At 48.1% G+C, this 25,104-nt stretch overlaps 1 pseudogene; it reads left to right on the forward strand.

Annotated features, from left to right (window-relative positions):
- The first annotated feature begins 15,757 nt into the window (after nt 1–15,757).
- On the forward strand, nt 15,758–16,808 carry LOC142440685 (E3 ubiquitin-protein ligase RNF170 pseudogene; annotated as a pseudogene).
- The last annotated feature ends 8,296 nt before the right edge of the window (nt 16,809–25,104 follow it).

Consider the following 25,104-nt stretch of genomic DNA (forward strand, 5'->3'; position numbering starts at 1 on the left):
GTGTGTTGGACCCTTTGTGCTTCCCGCAGCATAAACGGAGCCATTGGAAACCCCAGTGGGGCAGCCCCTGCTCTCAAAGGGCTCCCTGGGTCTGCTAAAGCAGAGCCAGCTCCTGCCAAGTACAGAGATCAGAACAGAACACCTGCTTCACCCAATGGGGTCCTCCCTGCCTTCCCAGAAATCCCACAAGCAGGGGCTTCAAAGACAAGGGGGTGATTATCTCTCAGGTGGGCTCTCCAGCTGAGTCCAAATTCCTGTCCTGTGGTAGCCCTTGTTGGGGTGGGAGGACGGTCCTTGACGGCCTCACCTGGCAGGACCCAGAGATTACATTTAGGACCCGGTATACCCCAACCCAGTTTCCAAGCAGGGTGACAGCCAAAGGTTTTCCAGCAGTGGAGGGTGGGGGGATGGGGCGGGCCCAGCCCATCACACCCCTGCTTAAATGACAGCATGATCCTTTCACATTCTTGTTAGCTGAAGTGATTCAGTTGGTGACTCAGTGTCTAAGGGTGGAGGCACCAAGGTCATGCTTGATGAGAAGGGACCCGTGGGGTCTTTGTCCCTCTCCTCAACCCTGCCTGTCACTCCACGGCCTTCCTGGTGAGTGGGTGGGGCTGCGTGCCCCCCCCTTTGCCCGGCCCCCCCCCCCCCGCCAAGGACTAGCAATGCTTCCTAATTAAAGCTATTGTGCTAGCCCAGGTAGACTAAAGAAACAAATCCAGAGACATTCATGGGGGTATAAGAAAGTTTTATATAAAGAGCAATTGTATATTGAGAAAGCCAGTCCAGATCAAGTCCGTAAGTCTATTGTTTGTCCAATACCAATCTATAAATTTCTCTTCAGACTACCCAACACATGCACCGATGCTGAATGCAGGAAGCTCACGGGCCAGTGGGTGGGAAGCCTTGTGGATCCAGTGGCGGTAGGCGCCTTTCATTGCAGGCAGGGGTCTCCATGTGGCTGCTCCAGCTCCAGGGCTCCAGTGAAGCTCCATGCATCTTGTCCACAGGGAGACAAAGCAGAGAATGTGGGTGCACCTGGCCTCCAGGGAGCTATTTAACTCAGCTGCGCTTCCGAATGAGGTCACCAAGCTGCAATCTGATTGACAGGCTAGACTCCATCCTTCCCTCAAGCCAACACCAGGTGATGTCACTTCCACAGCCACACACACACGTGGAGGCTCGTTCTTTACATAGAGGGGTTGTATGAGGGCACACCCATTGGAGTCCTCCCTGCGAACTGATATCAGGCTGCAGTACAGACTCGTCACCAACACAGTGGGGGGGACACTGTCCATTCCCTGTCCCCAGAGTCCTGCTGGAGAAACCACACCCCAGCTGTAGATGGCTGTTTGAGTCAGCCACTGGGGAGGACTAAGTACACCCAATTCTGGGGACCAGTGTGACTTAGGGGGTCTTGAGAGCCTCATTTCCAGTTTCTCTTGGTGAGTGGCAGAGGTGTGCTCTCTGAAACTCCGAATCGAGGGTAGAGTGGCCCTCTGGTCACAGGGTGACTTCAAAGACCCCCAGGGAAAGACAAAAGATGCCTGAAAAGCAATGGCATTAAAGGTCTCCCAGGTCTGGCATGGGACAGATGGGCTAATAGTGGATTTAGGGGCTTGATCTGGGCCGGGCTGTTTTCTCAGTACACAATTACTCTTTGGTTTAAAGCTCTTTGTTACACACACACACACACACACACACAGAGTCTACCAGGTAGAGGGAAGAGAGGACTCAAAGAGAAAGTAAATGCTTAGAAAATGATGATGGCAACATATGTGCAAACGTGCTTGACATGATGCCTGGAATGGTGTAAGAGCCCCCCCCCCCCCAATTAAAATGATTTTTTTAAAATAAAAAATCCACCTGGGAAAACAAAAACGTACTGGAGGTAAGCTAATTTTTTTTTTTAAGATTCAGTCGATCAGGAAGACATAAGAGTCACAAACAATATGCACTGAATATCGGGGACACACACTAGATCCGTCAAACACTGACTTGAAGGATGAAGTCATTGGAGACTTCAATGATGGCTAAATCAACTAGGCAGAAAATGAACTAGAAGACGGAACACTAGAGCCAGCAGTGACCAAACACCCCACCCAACGGCTGCAGAACACGCTCGATTCGAGCAAGCGCCCCTGGAGCCTTCTCCAGGGCAGACCACGTGCTGGGCCGCAAACCCACCCTCAACACATGTAAAAGGGGAGGACATGGTGCAAGTCTGCTCTCCGATCACATGGGGTTAGACTGGAAATGCAGAGATTTGGGGGAACTAACTCAAAGAGAGGTAGAAACTAACACGCGTCACCAACCAGAGAAAGAAGGACATCGTACTTGGTACTGGAGGGGCAGCGAGAGGGGTCCCTCAACGAGACGGATTGACGGGGTGGCTGCACCCAACAAGTGACCAGCGGATCCACGGCTGGCCAAGGAAAACCAGAAATCCCTTGGAGATGGACGTGGGGGACAGCAGAGCTGTGAATGCCTGTGCTTGGAACAGTGCGCTGAAGAAGTGCGTGTTCCCCCTGGAGAAACTAGAAGGAAACACAGAAAGCTAAAAGGCCAACACGCAGAAGAATGGAGACGGAGGATTAGAACAGAAATACATAAAGCCTGGAATCCAACAGGACACAGAATGGAAAACAGCAGAAAGCTCCCTAAGCCACAAGTGGGGCCTTTGAAAGGACCCCGCTAAGAGAAAAGGAAAACTCAAGTTCCAAACACGAGAGAGAAAAAGAAAGAGGGTCCATTCATTTCTACCTTGAAGACAAAGGGGCTTCGAAGAAAATTACCACGAGCAACTGTTGCTAACTAGGTGAAGTTCTAGCAAATTCCTAGAAAGATGCCGGTGAGCAGAAGGGACCTGAGGAGAAGTCGAGAACGCGACTCACCCCAGATCGCACGGCAGGGGATTGGATTGGTCACTAAAAGTTCAAAAACGAAAGCCGAGGCCCAGCCAACTTTCTTGGTGAATTCTACAAAGGCTGTAAAGAAGAACAAATGCCGATTCGTTCATACTGATTCGTCACCGATTTTCCGAGTTTCCAAAGAGGAGAGAGCACGTTTGCTAACTCGCCCCGTGAGACCTGTTTTGCTGGGATGCTCCGAGCAGAGGAAGAAGTCACGTGCAAATGGTGCAGCAACACTCCTGAGGAACAGGCCCACACTGCTTTAGAAGGTACTAGCAAACCAGTTCCTGCAACACACACGGGGTACACCTGATGACCCAGGGGAGCGCGTCTCAGAGGCACGGTGGACACCTAAGAGCAGTGTAATGCACCCCATCAGTGGGATGCAGGACCAATGTCAGCAGGGTCATCTCAACAGACACAGAGAAAACCCAAAGCACTCAGCACACTAAAACTAAGGGGATCCTCCTCACCCAGGTAAAGCAAAGGGTGTCTGGAAAACACACGGCTACCACCAGACTTACCAACAAAAAAGTGTCCCTGCCAGCAAGTCAATTCTGACTCCCAGCGGCCTACAGGACAGGGTGGACCTGCCCCTGTGGGTTCTGACACTAACTCTTTACAGGCGTACACAGCCTCCCCTCTCGAGCCCGATGGCTTCAGTGACTGGCCTAGCGGTGAGCAGCGCCACGGGCAACCACTCTGCCCCCGGGGCTGGCTCCTTGATGCCATACTGAGTGGTGACGGTTTTCCCCAGGGTCAGAAACAAGACAGACTACCTGTGGAAAACGTACAGCCCAGCATGCTTGACTAGGGAAAGATCACTGTTTTCCACAAGGCAAGAATGCTCACCATCACCACTTCTATGAAATCATACTGGAAGTTCTAGTTAGGGCAATTAGGCAAAAAGAGGGGGAAAGAGGCACACCGTTTGGGAAGGAAGAAATGAGTGCTCTCTATGAACAATTAACATGACCTTGTGGAGAAGCAATCCTGAGGAAAACACACACACACACACACCCCACTACTAGAGCTGCTGAGTTCAAGGGGTTATGAAACCAGCAGACAAAAATCAACTGCATTTCTCTCAATAACATTACATTGAAAAAAGAAAACCTTGAATTATATTTAAAATAGCATCCAAGAGAAAATGGTTATAAATAAAGGTCACAAAGACAGACAAAACATACTCTGAAATTTTTCCAAACATTGCTGAAGGAGACACACGAAAAAGATGGCAACCAATGGAAAGACATCCCATGTCAGTGGATCAGCAGACTGCAGGTGTGAAGCTAGCAACATTCCCCCAAACTGACCAACCCTCACTCACCACCAAGCGCCTGCCAGGAAGAGCGCAGGTAAAGGAATGCTGAAGTTCACCGGGAAATATAAGCCAAGGGTTCAGAACATCAAAATGCCCTTCAGAGGAGGCTCACACGAGCCAAGGTCAAGACACAGCACAAAACTACACTGGCTGAGGCGGTGTAGAACTGGCATCAGGATCCGTGCATGGATCGATAGGGCAGAGCTGGGAATCCAGAAATAAGCCCTTGCAGGTATGGCCAGCTGTTCAATCTGACAAGGGGAGAAATAAGTATTGTCTTTTCAGCTAACGGTATGGACAACTGGATTTTCACATGCAAACAAAAGAATTTAGACCCCGGACCTCACACCACACACACGTGCAGGTATCGTAGATCTACCTGTGATCGCTAAAACGAGAGAACTCTTAGAAGAAAACATATGAGACAATCATTGTGACCTTGGATGAAGGGACGACTTCTTAGATAGGATTACAGAAGCATCACAGACTAAAGAGAGTCAAATGGATGATGTCAAAATGGTCAAAACATTCTTCAAAGAGCACCATGAAGTGCAAAGACCCTGAGGCCTGGGCCTGGATTCCGGCTCAGTCCTCAATCAGACAACAGACAGATTTATAAGGGGAACACAGGCGCCCTGGTGGCATGGTGGGTCAGCCTTGGGCTGCTAACAGCAAGGTCAGCAGTTCTAAACCTCCTGTACCACCTGCCGCTGCACAAGGCTTTCTATGCCCAGAAAGAGCTTCATGCTCAGAAACCCACCTGTCCTCCAGGGTCACAGTGGGTCGGGATGACTCAAAGGCCGTGAGTTCTGTTTCCTTGGTATGCCACCAAGAAAAAGCCCCGGTGGTGTAGTGTGTTATGTGATAGGCTTCCAACCGCAAGGTCTGAGGTTCGAAACTACCAGAAGCCCCACGGGCAGAAAAGGAGGCTTTCTGCTAAGTTTCTGAAACCCACAGGGGCAGACCTACTCCATGCTGCAGGATCGCTGCCGGAGCAGACGCGGTAGCAGTGAGAGCAGGGGGGACGGTAACACTGGGGAGACACACACGTCCCGCTAAGCGGCGATGAGAGCGTGGACATAGGTGGTGACGTACGCGGCGATGAGAGTGTGGACGTAGGCGGTGACGTAAGCAGTGATGAGAGCGTGGACGTAGGCGCTGATGTAAGCAGCGATGACCGCGAGGACGTAAGCGGCGACGTAAGCGGCGTGGACGTAAGTGGCTACGTAAGCGGCGATGAGAGTGTGGACGTAGGCGGTGACGTAAGCAGTGATGACCGCGAGGACGTAAGTGGCTATGTAAGCGGCGATGAGAGCGTGGACATAAACGGAGACGTAAGCAGTGATGAGAGCGTGGACGTAGGCGGTGACGTAAGCGCCGACGAGAGCAAGGACATAACGGCGATGAGACATCAGCTCGGACCATGCGGGGATTGTGGTCCATGAGAGGAGGCCCGGTGCGTAGGAATTGTTGCCTGGGGAACAACTCTGCTCCGCCAACCTCCACATGATTCCCTGTGGGAAGTTTTCGGTGAAAGGCGGAAAGACAAGCCCAGGGCAGGAGAAGATAGTTTAACATCACCCACCTGATTGGAGACTTGCATTCAGACACTCCCAACGGGTCAGCCCCACCAGGTACAGACAAACGCCCGATCTCAAAACGGGCAAAGGAGCTACATAGACATTTGTGGAGAGGTGAAAATTTCTTTTCTTTTAAAAAGGTTTTTTTATTATCCACATTTTAATTTTTTTATTATTTAAAAATATCATGTTATTGGGGATTCATACAGCTGTTACCACAATCCATCCATCCATCCATTGTGTCAGGCACATTTGTACATATGTTGCCATCATCACTTTTAAAACATTTTCTTTCTACTTGAGCCCTTGGTATCAGCTCATTTCCCCCTCCCCCACGAATGCTTGATAATTTATAAATTATTATTTTTCATGTCTTTCACTGACCGATGTCTCCCTTCACCAGCTTTTCTGTTGTCCATCCCCCAGGGAAGGGGATTATATGTATATCATTGTGATCGATTCCCCCTTTCATCCCCTCCTTCTCCTGGTATCGCTACTCTCATTATTGGTCCTGAAGGGGTTGTCTGTCCTGGATTCCTTGTGTTTCCAGTTCTTAGCAGTACCCATGTGCATGCTCTTGTCTAGCTGGAATTGTAAGGTAGAATGGAGGTCATGATAGTGGGGGAGGAAGCATTAAAGAACGAGAGGAAAGTTGGATGTTTCGTCGGTGCTACACTGCACCCTGACTGGCTTGTCTCTTCCTTGTGGGGGTGAAATTTTTTAACTCGACTCCTCTCTCCATACCTCTAACTACCGCCAAATGATTGGGTGGGACCATTTAAATCAAATCTTGTGCGAAAACCGGTTGCCTGTCCTTCGTGGAGAAGGGGACCGTCTCAGTAGCAGGAACAAATGAGAATTCCCAGGACCGTGAAAAATGGCCAGTCACAGTGGAGCCTGTGCTCCCAAGAGCCCTGTGTGGGGCAGCCGAGGAGCAGAGGCCACTTCAGGCCTGCAGCAGAGGCACCAGGGCATGTGGATAGAGGAGCCACAGTGCCGAGACCAGAGACTGAGTTAGAGCAGTGGGCAGCTTCCCAGCCCAGGAAGCAAAGCAAAGCCAAGCGCCCCGGTGACCCTGGACTGAGAGGAGGTGGCGTGGTGCACCCAAGGCTGCGTCCTTCCATTTCCTTTGTCTTTTCCACGGTTAAAGCACTTTTAGAAAAAGTTGTATCTATACCATCACAATCAATTCTGGTGCACCCTTCCCTCACCCCCATTATTTGCTCCCCAAGCCTGCCCACTGCCCCCCAGCACATCCCTGAGAAACCATCGCATCCTCACTGTCTTTATCCATCCACGCACTCCTGTGCTTCGCACACCGGGAAACCCAACAGAACCCAAGCACAACGGCAAGAAGAAAACTGTAATGACGAAACAGAGGGAAAGACCGCCATCAGGATTTAAGGCCCAGAGAAGAAATGTCTGTCCTGGAACAGGTGAGAACTACTTGAGCAAATTCAGGTTGGGTCAAGAGGGAGGTCAACTGACCCAGTATCATACGACACCATGGTTCAATCCACCACCATCGCAATCCACAATAATCTCTGATAGTAGAGCTGTTGGAGTCCCTGGCTGTGGCCAGAGGAGATCTGCCAGAGGCTTAATCCAACTGGGCAGTCTGCAGATAGGCTCTGGGTTCCCACTGTCCTCCACAGCCGTCTACACATTGGGTGTTCACAATGTAAGGTCTGGTACTTTTCCCTTCATTATATTTAGATCTGGTGATTGCCATCTAGGGATCACTGTGGTAGTTACACAGGCTCACATCAACTGATAAATAAGAAGGAAGGGGTGGAGTCTAGCCTGTCAATCAGGTCACAGCCTGATCCCTCCTTGTGGACATGGCCTTCTCATGAGGATTTTGGGAAATCTCTCTGCTTGACATTCCTGTTGAGAGCCACATGGAGCCACACTGATGGGAGCCAGACCCTGGAGATGCTTCCACCGCCACTGGATCCTCAAGACTTTCCACCCACAGGCCTGTGATCTTCCTGCATTCTGTGTCATTGCGTGTACTGGTGAGTCTGAAGAGGAATTTATGTACTAGTATTGGACATATGGGCTAATAATAGACGATCTATAATGGACTTGATCTGGACTGGGCCAGGATGTTTTTATAATATACAATTGCTCGTTGATATAAAGCTCTCCCTTACATATATGAGTGTCACTGGATTTGTTTCTCCCGTCAACCCGGCCTAACACAGTCACACAGGCTGGTGTGCTTCTTCCATGTGGAATTAGATGATGCCTCTCTTAGATGGCTGCTTGTCCTTAAGTTTTCTGAGCCTGACTTGTGGTAACTTGTTAACTTCTCTGAGAAGCCCCCATCCTTGTGAGCATTTGCTGCGAGCTCCACGTGTGAACGACTGAGCTCAGCAGAGAGGAGGAGCACTGTGGGAGGAGTCAGCTTTGGTAAGGAGAGATGGAAGGGGAGGCCTGTCTGACCTCTGCTTCATGGCCATTGGTCTTGAGCTGGGATGCCGTTGGATTCCCCTCCCTTGTGCATCTAGAGAAACTCAGACACAGCCTCCAGGCTATGTTGGCAACATTTCTGCAAATAAGACACACAAATTACCAACAAGCACATGAAATGATGCCCATGTCCTCCATTGTCATGCAAATCAAAACCACAACGTGGACCCACCAGCTCTTACAGCATGGAAAAGGCCAAAGCTGCTTCCCTGGCTTCTTGAATGTGGATGAGCAAGAGTCCCCCCCACCACCTCTCATATGATTTGTATTTTTGCCTTTATATTCCATGTGATCTTATGCCTAACACCTTCCTGCGATTTATTTTTCATTGTCCTCTGTGGGGTCTCCCAGCTGTGAAGCACAGGGGGAGTGGACATACAATGATAATAACTGAGAGACGGGGTGCTACGGGGAATGGAGGGGAGGGGCGTTCAGGAGTAAACAGTGAAGGCAGGAGGGGGAGGGAGCCCTGGAGCTGAGCGTGACTGCACGGCTCCCTTTGGTGCCATTCAGCCACAGGGGGAGGGCGTGCTCTAAGATGCACATGGTGGCGATGGTACAATTCTTCCTTGAGGTGATTAACTGTTCAGCTCTCTGATATGTAAATCATAAGCCAGTCACACTGTTGGGACAAAATGACAGCCTGGCGCGCTGGGGCCGATGTGGGCATTCTAAAGTGCTCACGCCTTGTTGATGGGGACCTAAATGCACAGGCGATTTGGAAGACAGTCCCTCTAACATGGACGGATAGAGAACGAGTGGCGCTTGGGGACGGTAGGTGCGGACGAGTCCATTCCAACAGAAGAACACACTGCCTCCTTCTGCGCCATCTTCAAGGCCTTGCCACGCATGAGCCTGTTGCTTGGTGTCACCTTGTCTATCCAGTACACGGAGCAACTTCCTATTTTCCACGCCCCACCTGCCTTACCAGGCGTGATGTCCCTCTCCATAGATGAGCCCCTCCTGATCACATGTCCAGAGAGCATGACATGGAGTTTCACCGCCCTCAAACCAATGGATCCTTCTGGCCAAAACAAGTCTGTTCATTCTGCACCTGGATCCAAAGATGCCGGTGCTTCTCTGATCTCTTTATCTGTGGCTCAGCTTTTGTATGTAGATGAGGTGACTTGGGGCAGGTGCTTGGCTTGGGGCAGGTGCACCTCAGTCCTCAAAGGAGCCTTGGTGGTGCAGGAGTTAAGCTCTCTGCTGCTAATCCAAAGGTTAGAGGTTCTAAAGCACCAGCCACTCAGGGAAAAGGAGGCTGGCTGCTTCCATAAAGGCTTGCCTTGGACACCCTGTGGGGCAGTGGGCTCTGTCCTTGGGTTTCCAAGAGTTGGGGTCCCCTGCTGGCTTCGGCACACATGTGTTTTTTCAAATTGTTTTATTGAGGGCTGTACAACTCTTATCACAATCCATCCAGCCAGCCAGCCAGCCAGCCAGCCAGCAAGCCATCCATTCACTGTGTCAAGCACATTTGCACATTTGTTGCATCATCATTCTCAAAACATTTTCCTTCTACTTGAGCCCTTGGTATCAGCTCCTCATTTCCTCCTCCCTCCCTCCTGAACCCTTGATAATTTATAAATTGTTATTATATTTTCATGTCTTACACTGTCCCTTCACCCACTTTTCTGTTGTCCCTCCCCTAGGGAGGGGGTTATATGTAGATCCTTATGATCAGTTCCCCCTTTATCCTCCCACCTCCCCTCCACCCTTCCGGTATCACCACTCTCCATGAAGGGATATCTGTCCTGGATTCCCTGTGTTTCCAGTTCCTATCTGTGCCAGTGCACATCCTCTGGTCTAGTCGGATTTGTAAGGTAGAATTAGGATCATGATAGTGGGGGAGAGGAAGCATTAAAGAACTAGAGGAAAGTTGTATGTTTCATTGTTGCTACACTGCACCCTGACTGCCTCGTCTCCTCCCGTGACCCTTCTGTAAGGGATGTCCAGTTTCGGCGCACATCTATTAAACTTGGAATGACATGGTGAAGATAAACACAGTCCTGGAGCAAAGATGACCCGTGACCTCATGAAGCGCCCGAGGTCAGCCTCGGTGTGTGCCTAGCAGGATTGAAAGCAGGACCCCCCAATACTACTTGCACATGCTGCGACAGAGAGGACCTCTCCTCGGATGGGTCGGTTTCTCAAGACGGGGAGGGAGGGAGATGACCATTCAGTGGCTGCCTTCAGTGGCTGCCATACAAGATGGAGCGAGGGTCACCCCAGATCAATAGACACTCCTCCGAGAGTGATGAGTGAACCTTACTGGAAATTCAAGTCAAGGTGGGCAAAGGGGGCGCAAATGCCATGGAGAAGGTGAGTGTTCTGTTGGCAGGAAAATGGAGGGAAGCAAACTCCCAGCGGGAAAGAGTGCTAGCAATACTTCTATGGAACGTGAGGGGACCGGGCCCCTAAATGGACACCGAGTGTCCATCTGGGGACACACACTGGGACTTTGGGTCCCGCTCTCTGGAGGCACACAGTGTCCTTCGTAGGCCACACCAGAGGGACTCAATGGGGAAACCCCACGAAGTGACCTGGGCTTGACCTCAAACTCAGCTGTAGCCCTTGGACTTCAGGCTGAAACTCCCTGTTGGGTAGAAGCAGATGACTACTTTTTCAAGGGCAGAGAACTGGTGGTTGTTGGGCTTTGGTGCGCATTTCTGGCCTGGAGGATGCCCAGTGAATGGGAGCTGGGACTGTCGTACACTTCCTCTCTTAATGCCCGCCTCCTTTATGGTGGCGTGCATTAGCCTGGCAGGCGTGGTTTGGCAGCTGTCAGTGACTATCGCTGAACGTTTTTGCCTCATCACCAGCTCCCGTTGTTGCTGTAAACTGTGTCCAGTCACTCAGGAGTTTGGTCAACAATGCTGGCTTGTGGCTCATCGCCGGCCTGCGTTTGTGTCATTTCCTTTTCTCTGCTGCTGTGTTTTCGGTTCCACGCCATTGGGTGAATGAACGGCACGAGCATAGAACTCACCACCTCATGCCGGCCGGGAGGTGATTGGTCGTGCTCTCTGACAGAAGAGGCAATGATGCTGGAAGGTGAACCCGGGACATCTAGGAGCCAGGGACCCGTGAATGGCTTTGGAGCTCTCACTCGGCTCTAGCCCCATCGCAGAACACTCAGTTCTAGGACATGGCCTGCTGATGCTCATCCTCATGAAGAGGTGAATGGAGATGTGGGTGCCGCCATAGCAGCGTGTGGTGACGAAACTGGACGGTGCCCAGCTGTAAGAAGGCTTGTCTTCAAACAAGCAAGGTGTCGACTAAATCCACATCGAAGGAGCACACCAACCTGTGCGGTCCAGATTATAAACAGTCCAAATCCGGAGGAGGGGATGGTATCAGAGCTTAAATTGTGGACCACAGAAGTCCAAAACCTGTTTGCAGGTTGTCTCCCTCTGCCCAGGGGAGGGGTGTGGACGGCCTTGCTATCCGACAGGAAGCATCGTAAAGTCGATGGGACCTACGCACAATGTGCCGAGGTTACAGTGTAGGTTATCATTGACCCTTGTGAAGAGGGAATGCCTGTGAATTCAGCCTCAGGGGAACCTCCTCTGAGTAGTGCCCCTGGCTGTGAACAGCCTGGCTGTCTTCCCCCCCCCCCCCCCAGCCTCGCCTCCGGGAGAGGGTGCCGGCAGTTGTAGGGAGGTAACAATGTAGCGCCTTATCACTGGGTCTCCCTTTTGACCCATTTTGAACCAGTCTCGATTTTAATGTTTTCTACTTTCTTTTCGGTTGAGGGTTTTCTCTGCTTTGCTTCATTCTTGTTAGTTTTTGGGTTGTTTATGAGGCCCAGGAGAGGCTGATGGACAGAGACAGTAGCTGGATTAGTGGTTTCTTGGGGCTATGACAAGGGAACTTGGGGCTGCGTCAGACTGCAATCGCATGGCCGGCAGTTCCAAAGCACCAGCAGCTCCAGGGCAGAAAGACTGTGACTTACGGCCTTCTATTTTTCTGCAAGTCCCTCTCCGCGGTTGGGTGAGGCCCTGCCAATTGGTGCAGAGGACTCTGACATGGGGATTGGTCAGCCTTGCCCTTCCTCTGACTAGAGGACAGCTAGTTCAGGGCACAAACGGAGAGAATCCTTGAGCCACCCAGAAAGGAGGGCTGCCGGGGGACGTGTGTGAGACCCCTGTCTGAAGTGGCGGAGGCAGCAGAGACCCCAGAGCAGAGAGCGGCCTGCTGAGACCAGGTGGCAGTGAGACAGCAAGTCAGGTGGTCTTCCTGACCTGTGGAGGGAGGGACCAAGGGACGCATGACTGTCATGCTGAGGGACAGAGGGGCTGCGGTGGGCCAAAGACAGCGTCCTTACAGTTTCTGATCCTGGCTTGTGACCTGTCAATTCCCCGTGAGCCCCATCCGTGTGAGTGCTGTGTGTCTGTGAGTGCTGCGTGGGCACCGCCAGGACGATTGGACCCAGTGGAGAAACCGCCTAGGGAGGACGGGTTGAAAGAAGGCTGGAGCCTGGGGGCGTGTCCGACCTCTGCCTCCAGCGGTCGGCCTCAGGCTGACGTGGGACTGGATCCTCCTCCTCCTTCCAGGAGCCTGAGACGTCAGATGTGGCCCATGCTATCTCCTCCGTCCCCTTAGGATCATGCCCTGGGAACGTAACCCTTGTGGCTGTGGGCAGGCGGGGACCATGAATGATTGAACGAGGCTCCCCTAACCAAAGTGTTAACTTTCACCAAGCAGTCTTTTCCTGCAGGGTCTGGGTCAAAAGGTGGGTTGGGGGCAAATGGATTCGCCAGTAAGTCACTGTGAACCGGTTTCCTTGGTGTGCTGTCCTGCTGGGTATAACAGGAGCCCGCCGAGAAGCAGGCGAGAGGGGTCTCACCACCAGCAAGAGCTGGGAGTGGACCGTGTCCTCTGGAGCCGGAGCCCCCTTCACAGTGAACCTCCCGATCCTGAAGACGGCTGTGACATCACAAGAGCAGCAGCAGGACCATGAGACGGAGGGTGGACTTCCCCACCCACGGGGCAAGTCAAGCTGAGTGCTTTTGTGCAGGAGGCTGCCTTGTGGGGTGGGGCCCTCTGGGCCCTTCAATGGGGGTGCTGGGCTTGCTGGGCCGTGGAGGTGGGGCTGAGCACCATCAGGCCACGTGTGCTGGAGCAGACTGCGCGCGGGAGCACTTGATTCAGGGAGATGAGTGCCTTCAGGGTGAGGCAGCCCACAGAGTGGCCTGCCCTGTGGGCATTGATTTGTTGTAGTTCAGTGCCCTCAAGTCAGTTCTGGCCCATAGTGGTCCTGCCAGTAGGTGGACCTGTGGAACTCTACAGGCAGAGAGAAGGCAGACGTGGCGCTTCCCGGGGTGTGGGAACAGCCCAGGACAGATGCATTGCGTGGAGGCAGCAGCAGTGGCCGTAGGTGGGAATGTCGAGGGAAGGAGTTTGGAGGAATGGCAAGTAGGTACAGTGCATCTCTTTGGGAAAATGGGAAATGTCCTTTTCTTTTTTTAAAAAAAAGGTACGAGCCCCCAATAAAATGAGTAAAAAAAAAAAACAAAGAAGGCAAAAAGCAGACTATGTGCAGTCTCTCAGACCCATCGCATCAGAACAGTGATGGCCGACCAGGAAGGGTCCCAGAAGCCTCCTGTGGGTGTGACTCTCTCCTTCCCAGCACATACCAAAAACCCAGCATACAAAACAACAACAACAACCAAAAAAACGAACGAGGAAGTCAAACAGAGAAAAGCCTCAATCCTTCTCTTCTGCCCGTCCACACTGCCCACCCCAGCCCTTCTAGTCCTCAGAGTCTTTTTCGTTGTTTAAAAACCATTGTTTTCTTTTTCTCCTCGTTCAATGGCTTTTGAAAAGAGTCGTAAATGCATCATCACCAGCAGTTCTGATGCTCCCTGCCCCTCTGGCAGAAGCCATTTCCTCTGGTTGTCTTCTCCCCTTCCTAATAAGGGCATCGAGGAATTGCCTTCTTTACGAGATTGACGACTTCTCTGAGCATCACAGCTCCTAACTTTGCCATGAGGAGGGTGACTCACCTTGTTTTAGGACTGCGTAATCCTCGCCAGTGTGGGCCTTGCTGTGACGCCCGTGGGTGTGCACAGAGCTGTCCTCTTCTCTTGTGTTCTCTCTGTGGGGCGCAGACCGGGGCTGGCAGGATCCTGGTACTTCTAGTCACATTGGTTGAAGGCAGTACCAAGCTGATGCCCTCGGGGGCTGCACCAGGTTTTTAAAAAATGTTTGTTGACACGAGTGGTGTGTGTGGCTGGTACCTCATCATTGTTTTGTGTTTTTCTTACAGCTAATGATCGAGGACACCTCTTCATAGGATGGATGGCTGCCTGGATGTCATCTTTAAAGCGTTCTAGACTCATGTCTTGTGCACATTTTTATTGGGTTATTTGCATTATTCATATTAAGGTGTGACAGATTTCGATAAAGTTTTAAAATCAGCCATCTATGACTACTAAGTGTTTGTTTGTTTGTTCGTGTTTTCCCAGTCACTGGTTCTCTTTCAGTGCACATACCTGCCAATATTTACAAGGTCTTCTGTCGCGTGCTTTTTATTATCTAGGGCCCTTACATGTGTACCTATGTCTTCACTGATGATCGCTGTGGTTCTTGCTCACTCACCGGCACTGAGTGGATTCAGACTCAGCGACCCTATGGGATGTGGTAGAGCTTCCCCTGTGGGCTTTCAAGACCAGGTCTTCATGGGGTAGAGTTTGTTTGTATACTGTGAGTATGGGTCCCGTTTCATTCTTTTACGGGTAGAGATTCAGTTCCTCCAGCACCATTTATTCAAAAGGTTATCTCTGACCCACTTAATATGTTGTAGTTCTTCATCAAGAATCAGGTGTGTGTAAATGCTTGGCTGCATTTCTGGGTTCTCTGTTCTAACCTGTTTGTCTCCATATCTATCACTGTACCAATACCAAGCTGTGATTCCTGTGGCTGTAGGAAGAGGCTTTCTAAGTGGTGTTTCAGTAGTAGTTTGTTTATCTTGGATTTCTTTCTTTTCAATATGAAGCTGGTGATTAGTTTTCCCATTTCTTTGAAAAAATATGTTAAGATTTAGATTGGAATGGCATCGAATTTAGAATGTTTTCAGCAACACTGACATTTTCACTATATTAAGTCTTCCTGTCCATGAGCATGGGACATTCTTCCATGAGCATGGAAAAATTGTAGAAGCATTTTATAATTTTATTTGTATAAATCTTTTGTTTCTCTGGTTAGATTTATCCCTAAGTATTTATCTTGTGGGTGGTTATTGTAAATTATATTGGTTTAATTGCCTTCTTAGAGTCTCTCCTTTAATATACAAGAATCCAATAGATTTTTGTATGTTAATCTTATAGCCTTATGAAATTAAACACATAATCTTATGTTGCCAAATTTCCCCATTAGTTCCAGCTACTTTAAAAATTGAGTCTTGGACGCCGGCTGCCTGCTGCTGGCGGCGCGCACGCGCTGGGCCCTGGTAGCGGCGGCGGGTTCCTTCCTCGCCAGTCCGCTCGCCCCTTCACGGAAGCTCGGCAGTGCGCGTGCGCCTGAGCCTGCACCCTAAATGAAAAAAAAGGAGACAGCTAGTGGTTGCCCGGGAGGGTGGCGGGGCAGTCCCCGGAAATAATCTTTATTCTCAGGCAACGGGAATTGGCGAGGTAGTTTCTCTGCGGTGGAGAGACTTGGAATGGCCAAATATCAAGGTGAAGTTCAAAGTTTGAAACTGGATGATGACTCAGTTGTAGAAGGAGTAAGTGACCAAGTACTTGTGGCAGTTGTGGTCAGTTTCGCTTTGATTGCTACCTTGGTATATGCACTTTTCAGAAATGTCCGACACAGCATTCACCCAGAAAACCAAGAACTAGTAAGGGAGCTTCGGGAACAACTTCAAACAGAACAGGATGCTCCTGTTGCTGCTCGCCAGCAGCTCTACACTGACATGTACTGTCCAATCTGTTTACGCCAGGCCTCCTTCCCTGTGGAAACCAACTGCGGACATCTTTTCTGCGGTACTTGCATTATTGCATACTGGCGGTATGGGTCATGGCTTGGGGCCATCAGCTGTCCAATTTGCAGACAAACGGTCACTTTACTCCTACCTGTATTTGGTAGCGACGATCCGTCTCGGGAAGCTGTGCGACTGCGGCATGATGTGAATGACTACAACCGGAGGTTCTCCGGGCAGCCCAGATCAATCATGGAAAGAATTATGGATCTACCCACTTTACTGAGGCATGCCTTCAGGGAAATGTTTTCAGTCGGGGGCCTTTTCTGGATGTTCCGAATCAGGATAATACTGTGCTTACTGGGAGCTTTTTTCTATCTAATATCACCTCTAGATTTTGTCCCCGAGGCCTTGTTTGGAATCTTAGGCTTTCTAGATGACTTCTTTGTAATCTTTCTGTTGCTTATTTACATCTCTATTATGTACCGAGAAGTGATAACACAGAGGCTAAATAGATGAGGAAAGATGGCTTACTAGGATATTTGAACGAGTGTTTAAATTCACACAAAGCGATCCCTGGTATGATAAGGCATTTGATTATTATCGTACAAACTTAAAACAGTGTGATAGAGTTGATTATCGTTTGACAAATGCCTTGCAACATGTACATGGAATTTTAGCACATTACAGGTTCAACTCGAATCATAATGATCTTGATTCTGTGTTGTCCGTCAATCTCTGAAAGAATATGGAACTATGGCAGAAAGAAATTAATGTTTTTATTTCTTTTTGGTATAAAATGGAAAAGGACTCATATTAATTGACTTTGTAGTATCATTAAGTGTACAGTTATCCAGTACAGCTTTCTCAATAGTTCTCTTTATAATAATATACAGCTATGAAATCCATCTAAATATTTTTGTTACAATAAAATATAAATATAAAAAAAATTGAGTCTTTGGGGGTTTCTATATAAAGGATTTTGTTGTCTGCAAATAGAGACCTTGGTTCTTTGCCAATGTTGATGCCTTTAGTATCTTTTTGATGTCTGATAGCTCTGGCTTGGACTTCTAAGACGATATTAAATAAAAGTGGTGATAAATAGGAACCCCATCTAGTTCAGAGGGGGAATGCTTTTATATTCTCTCCATCAAATGAGATGCTGGCTGTTGATTTTGCATATATGGTCTTTATTATGTTGAGAAATTTCCCTTCTATTCCTATTTTATTGAGTTTTTAAAATCATTTTATTGGGGGCTCACACAACTCTTATCACAATCCATACCTACATCAATTGTGTAAAGCACATTTGCACATTCATTGCCCTTATCATTCTCAAAACATTTGCTCTCTACTTAAGCCCCTGGCATCAACTCCTCATTTGTCCCCCTCCCTCCCTGTCCCCTCCTCCCTCATGAACCCTTGATAATTTATAAATTATTATTTTGTCATTATCTTACACTGTCCGATGTCTCCCCTCACCCACTTTTCTGTTGTCTGTCCCCCAGGGAGGAGGTTATATATAGATCCTTCTAATCAATTCCCCCTCTCTATACCCACCCTCACTCCACCCTCCTGTATTACCACACTCACCAGTGATCCTGAAGAGATCATCCGTCCTGGATCCTCTGTGTTTCCAGTTCCTATCTGTATCAGTGTACATCCTCGAGTCTAGCCAGATTTGTAAGGTAGAATTGGGATCATGATGGGGAGGGGGGCAGAGGAAGCATTTAGGAGCTAGAGGAAAGTTGTATATTGCATTGTTGCTATAATGCACCCTGACTGACTTATCTCTTCCCCCGAGACCCTTCCGTAAGGGGATGTCCAATTGTCTACAGATGGACTTTGGGTCTCCACTCCGCACTCCCCCTCATTCACAATGATGTGATTTTTTGTTCTGATTATGCCTGATACTTGATCCCTTCGACACCTCGTGATCACATAGGCTGGTGTACTTCTTCCATGTGGGCTTTGTTACTTCTGAGCTAGATGGCCGTTTGTTTACCTCCAAGCCTTTAAGACCCCAGATGCTATATCTTTTGATAGCCGGGCACCATCAGCTTTCTTCACCAATTTGCGTATGCACCCATTTGTCTTCAGTGATCATATCTGGGAGGTGAGCACACAATGATATGATTTTTTGTTCTTTGATGCCTGATAACTGATCCCTTCGACACCTCGTGGTCACACAGACTGGTGTGCTTCTTCTGTGTGGGCTTTGTTGTTTCTGAGCTAGATGGCCACTTGTTTACATTTAAGCCTTTAAGACCCCAGATGCTATATCTTTTGATAGCCAGGCACCATCAGCTTTTTTCACCACATTTCCTTATAAACCTGCTTTGCCTTCAGCGATTGTGTTGGGAAGGTGAGCATCATAGAATGCCAATTTAATAGAACAAAATATTCTTGCTTTGAGGGAGTACTTGAGTGGAGGCCCAATGCCCATCAGCTTGATATATATTAAACCTATACATATATGCACATCGGTCTATTGCCACATCCCCATCTATAAATATACTTACATATGTACATGCCTTTATTTAGACCTCTATATATGCCCTTTGCCTCTTACCTCTTTCCTCTCTTTCCTTTTACTTTTCTCTTGTTCCACTATGATGCTCAGCCTTCATTTGGGTTTCAGTAATTCCTCTCGGTTACATTACCCTTGGTTACGCTCTACCAGGCTTACTACACCCTCCTCACCACCAATTTGAATCACTTGTTGTTTCCTTGTCCCTGGGTTTGTTAACACCACTTCCTTTGCCCCCACCTCACCCTCTCCCATGTCCCCTTGGAACTGTCGGTCCCGTTGTTTTCTCCTTTAGATTGTTCATCCAGCCTATCTTATTTAGACAGTCCTGCGGTGATAATAACATGCACAGAAACAAGACATCACAAAACCAAGCAACAAAAGAAAACAAAACAACAAGTCAATGACAAAACAAAACAAAACACAACAAGAAAAACTTGTAGTTCAAGAACTGTTGGCCTTTAGGAGTGTTTTCTGGTCAAGTCTGATGGGGCATCAAGCCCTGGCCCCAAAGTCTATTTTTGGTATTCCCTGGGGACTTCATTGCTCTGTTCCCCTTGCTGTTCTGTTCCACGCTCTTAGTGTTTTGCCTCGGTTTGGTGGAATCAGATCGGGTGGAATTCCTATGCTGTGTCTCCAGTGTTGTCCCCTATAGTGCTATGGGTCAGTGTGGGGTGTTGTGTCTCACAGTGGGACCGACCATATGGTCTTCTCTGTGGATTGGCTGCTCTGAGCAGGAATCTCATGGTCAAGGCTTGTTGGGCCAGGATGTGCTCTACTCTCTCTTCCTCCACCTTCATTTGCTCACATGTGTTCTGATCAGACATATCCCTCTCCCTGAGCTGCAGATTCAGTGCTGTCCTCTGAAATAAATTCTTCTGGGGGAGGGAGTTTTTTTTTTAATTAAGAATGGATGTTGAATTTTATTGAATGATTTTTACGTATTGATGGATAAAGTCACGTGGTTCTTGTGTTTTGTTTATACGATAGATTACATTGATTTTCTAGTACTGAACAATCCTTGCATACCTGATATGAACTCCACTTGATCGTGATATGTATTTTAAATGTTTCCATTGAATTCTATTGACTAGCATATTGTTGAAATTTTTGGCATCTATATTCATAAGTGATATTGGTCTATAGCAGTGGTTCTCAACCTTCCTAATGGCGCGACCCCTTAATACAGTTCCTCATGTTGTGGTCACCCCCAACCCCAACCATAAAATTATTTTCATTGCTACTTCATAACTGTAATTTTGCTACTGTTATGAATTAGGCGACCCCTGTGAAAGGGTTGTTCAACCCCCAAAGGGGTCTCAACCCACAGGTTGAGACACGCTGGTCTATAGTTTTAAATTTTGGTGATGTATTCGCCTGGCTTAGGAATCAGAGTTATACTTCCTTAATAAAATGAGTTTGGTAGCATACCACCCCTTTCTGTATTCTGAAAAAGTTCATGTAGGATTTGTGTTAACTCTTCTCTAAATGACTGGTAGAATTCCCCAGCAAAACCACCTGGTCTTAGACTTTTTATACTGGGAGTTTTTAAGACCAGGTCTGTTTCTTCTTGTGTTATAGGTCTGTTGAGATGCTCTGCATAAGTCAGTGTTAACTTAGGTCGGTTGTATGCTTCTGGAAATGTGTCCATTTCTTCTAGGCTTTTAATTTGTTGGAATACAACATTTCATAATATTGTATAATGACTTTTTAAAATTCCTGTTGGCTCTGTTGTGATAGTGCCTGTTTCTTGTTTGTAATATTTGCCCTCTCTCCTTACTTGCCTTTGTTACATTTGTTGGTGGTCTATCAATTTTATTAATCTTTCCAAAGGGCCAATATCTTGTTCATTTTTCTATTAACATTTTTTCCTGATCAATTTTTTCTGCTCTAACCTTTCTTCTTTCTCTTCTAGTGTTTGAGGGTTAGTTGTATGTGTTGTATTAAGGTGCTTAATTCTTTCTTCCTTATTGGTCTGTGCACTGATTGCTATACATTGCCCTGAGAATGCTGCATTTGTTGTGTCCCAAGGATGTTGCTGTGCTGTGGTTTTTGTTATCTGTGGTTCCTTATTTTTAATCCCATGGTTTTGTTCTGCAGGGGCTGTGAATTATTTAATGTGGCTCTTTAGCCAAAGTCTCTGTCTACTACCACTAAATGACTTTCCCCTGCATGGGTCTGGTAGGAAGGTGGGAGAAGATACTGATGGGATTCACCTGGAATTGAGGCCAAGATTCCCTGGAATGGCATCCTGCTGGGTCTAAAGGAGCCCTGTGAGAAGCAGGAGGAGGGATCTCACGACCAGCAAGAGCCAGGAGGGGAGCACGTCCTCTGGACCGAGACCCCTGCACGGTGGACCTCCTGGCCCCAGACAAGAGCTGTGCCAGCAGACGAGTGCCAGCAGAACCAGGAGCCAGAGCATGGAGCACAGTGAGGGACTTCCCTACACACAGAGCAAGTGCAGTGTGGAGAGCAGGAGGCTGGCTTGTGGAGTGGGTGCTTCCCAGCACCTAATTGGAGAAGCTGGACTTGCTGATACCAGGAAGCGGCACTGAGCGCCTCCAGGCTGAGGCTTCCTGGAGCGGGGTGCCTCTGGGCACTTAATTCAGGGAGCTAGGTTTGCTGACCCCTGGAGCTTGCTCTGAATGCCTTTGGATTGAAGCTCCCAATGAAGTGATGTCCCCCTTTGGGCATTTATTAGCAGACTTGAAACTTTTTAACATGTCCTGGTCAACAAGTCCCCTGAGGATGTCTCACTGGCCTGACAACTTGTTAACTTCCTATATATCTTAATTGATGTTCTCTATTTGGCTTATTTGGATGATAATAAATGTTACAATGGCTACAAAGAAACAGACAAAATTCATGATTAATGTCCTTAATAAACCCTTTGTTTTTCATGAGTTTCTTTATGCGCCTTGCAATGGACATTAGAACCCAAAGAAATAAAATAGAGAACGTTAATTAAAACAGGGCGGTTGTCCTTTGTATCTTAGTAGGATGATTTCTCAATCGTGATCTTTTGTATAATGATTTCAGGTTGCCCTTTGTCGTTATTAATTATTGGTCCAAACAATTCCCCTTAGTATTTTTGTTAAGGCCAGTCTTGTTTTTACAAATCCTTTAGTTTTCCCTCAACTGAAAATGTTTTCATTTCTCCCAAATATTTGAGGGATGGTTTTGCTGGATATAGGATTCTTGGTTGGCTGCTTTCCTCTCAAGATTCTTAATATACTGATCTTCTTGCCTTCTTGACTGCATGGTTTCCATAGAAACATTTGAGCTGCTTCTAATTGGTTTTGGTTTGCCTTTATTGTGGTAGTTACATAATCTAGTGTCAACTTGTGAAGGGGTGGAGTCTAGCCTGTCAATCAGCTCACAGCTTGGTGACCTCATTTGGAGGCACCATGGAGATAAATAGCTCACAGGTGGGACACATGCTCACTTCCTGTGAGACATTCCTGACAGACAAGCCTGATGGAGCTACCCTGATGGACTCAGGGCCCTGGACCTGCAGGAGCCACATGGAGACCCATGCCAGCACTGAGATGCCTCCACCACCACTGGATCCACAAGACTTTCCACCCACTGGCCTGTGACCTTCCTGCACTTGACATCATTGCATGTATTTCATGAGTCTGAAGAGGACTTTATAGATTGGTATGGGACGTATGGGCTAATTTTGGACTTAGTGACTTGATCTGGGCAGGGCTGGGATGTTTTCTCAATATTCAGCTGCTGTTGTATAGAAAGCTCTTTCTTATACACATATGAATGTCTCTGGATTGGCTTCTCTAGTCCACCCGAACTCACACATTTAGAGATTATTCTTTTTCTGCGGTTTCTCCCAGGATTCCTTAATTTTAGAAACTTTGACTCTGTGTCAGAGTGATTTATATTGGAAATAAGTTCTACTCAGGGTTCTCTGGACTCCGTGCATAATTATCTTCTGGTCAGTCATAATGTTAAGAAAATTCTCTGTTACTACCTCTACAACTATTTTTTCTGTTGTATTTATTTTTAATTAAAAGATCATTTTATTGGGGGGCTCTTACATCCACTGTATCAAGCATATTTGTACATATGTTGCCATCATTATTTTCAAAACATTTACTTTCTATTTGAGCCCTTGGTATCAACTCGTTTCCCCCTCATTCCACCTCCCACCCTCATGACCCCTTGATAAATTATAATTATTTTCATATCTTACACCAACCGCTGTCTCCCTACCCCCACAGTTTCTGTAGTGTGTCACTATGGAGGAGGGAGGGATGTGTTATGTGCCGATCACTGTGATTGTAGGTTGGTTGGTTTGTTTTTCCTATTCTGGGATATTTATTAAGTGTAAATTGTTCCTTTTGATAGAGTCCCATATAATTCTTAGGTTCTGCTCAGCATGTTTTTGGGATAGCTTGATTTCCTATTACTTTGATTTCCAGGGACTTGTCTTTGAGATCGCTGACTCATGTTTCTGTTCTTGTTTTGTTCGTTAGGTTATTTGCTTCTAGTATCTGGATCTCCCTGTGGAGTTGTTGAGTTATCCTCGTTTTCACTGTCTGTGTCCGACTGCTCTTCAGGCCTTTCCTGGTTTCTATCTTCTCTTGTTTTGTTTCCCCTGTATTTCTGTCAGTGTTTTCATTTAAAGAAGCAGATTATTCTCCAAAACCCTGTCATAGGAACATCTACAGCCTTTTCTTATTCCTAGACCTCCTCTGTAGCTAGACCTGAATGTATTCCACTCCACTGTGCCATCTCTTCTTGCGTCCACAGGTGCATAGACGTAACCGATGCCTCTTGAGACATGATGCTTTTGTTTGTCTCCGGGCTGCACAGGACTGCCCATGCACCTGGTGTAGGTAGCTTAAGTGTCAAGGGGTCATCAGGCACCAGCCTATACTGAGCATGGAGTGCTGGCTGGACACAGTTAAATACTGACCCTGTCAAGATCCTGGTCTTTTCCAGAACAAAAACCCATTCAGTGTGAATGAGGGGGAGTGTGGAGACCCAAAACCCATCTGTAGACAATTGGACAGCCCCTTACAGAAGGCTCACAAAGAAGAGAAAGTCAGAGTGCAGTATAGCACCGATGAAACAACTTTCTTCTAGTTCTTTAATGCTTCCTCCCTCCCGCCCCCCAGCTAGCATGAGCCCAATTCCACCTTACAAATCTGGCTAGATCAGAGCATGTACACTGGTACAGATAAGAGCTGGAAACACAAGGAATCCAGGACAGATAAACCCCTCAGGGCCAATGATGAGAGTAGCAATACCAGGAGGGGAAGGGGAAGGTGGGGCAGAAATGGGGAACTGGATCACAATGGATCTATGTATAACCCCCTCCCAGGGGGACGGACAACAGAAAAATGGGTGAAGGGAGACAGCGGTCAGTATAAGACATGAAAAAAAAAAAAGATAAATTATCAGGGGCTCATGAGAGAGGGAGGGAGGGGAAAGGGGGAAATAAGTTGATACCAAGGGCTCAAGTAGAAATAAAATGTTGACACAATAGATGGATGGATGGATGGTGATAAGAGCTGTATGAGCCCCCAGTAAAATGATTTTTAAAAAGGATCCTGGTCTTGAACACACCTCTGGAGTTTTGAGTGCTGGTCAGTGACCAGTGTGACTGATACAAAGGGGGAGAGAATATTCGAGACGCTGCCTGCTCACCCACCTGAGTTGGATTCACGGACATGGTGTATCAGAAAGGGCCCAGTGTGTCTTTAAACTACTGCTCTCTGGGCACGAGGCGGGCTGTCTCTCTGAACTCTGGGTCAGGCTCTCACTCACCAGTGCCAGTCCCCCCGCAGGATCCCCTAACTCTGGGCTCTCCCAGAGTTAGCTTGTACCCCCCCCCCCCCCGCCCCCCGTAGCCCAGGGAGTACTGTCACAATCCAGGCAGCGGGTGAGTCTCTGCTGTCTTCACATATCTGCTTGCTTATAGAGATCTATATACACACAGTGAGTGGCCTTGACCCTCTCAACCCTGGGGTGGAGATTTGAGTTCAATCACATTTGTTCCCGCCTTGATGGGCCGTGACACCCCTCCCAAGTGTGTTCTCCGTGGTGTGGTGGGACACGAGGAGTGTCTGCTCCCCTTTCCCGTCTCCTCCACTGAGGTCAGTCCGGAGCATCGAGAGGGGGGCATCTCTGTAGGAACCCTAGCAGGGCATCCCTGGTTTTGTTCTGGCCCCTTCCCCTGGCAGCCGAGGCTATAATTGCCATAGGTTTTCTGTTCTTCTGGGGAGGTTTAGAACTCAGGTCCTTGAGTCTCCTCCTCCTTTTTTTGAAGCTTTGTTTGAAGATGGTTTTACAGAGCCTCTGCCTATGTGGTCGCACCAATGGGAGATGCTCTGGGATTGACTGTG

This window comes from Tenrec ecaudatus, chromosome 2 (assembly GCF_050624435.1).
Source record: "Tenrec ecaudatus isolate mTenEca1 chromosome 2, mTenEca1.hap1, whole genome shotgun sequence".
Classification (NCBI taxonomy): Eukaryota; Metazoa; Chordata; class Mammalia; order Afrosoricida; family Tenrecidae; genus Tenrec; species Tenrec ecaudatus.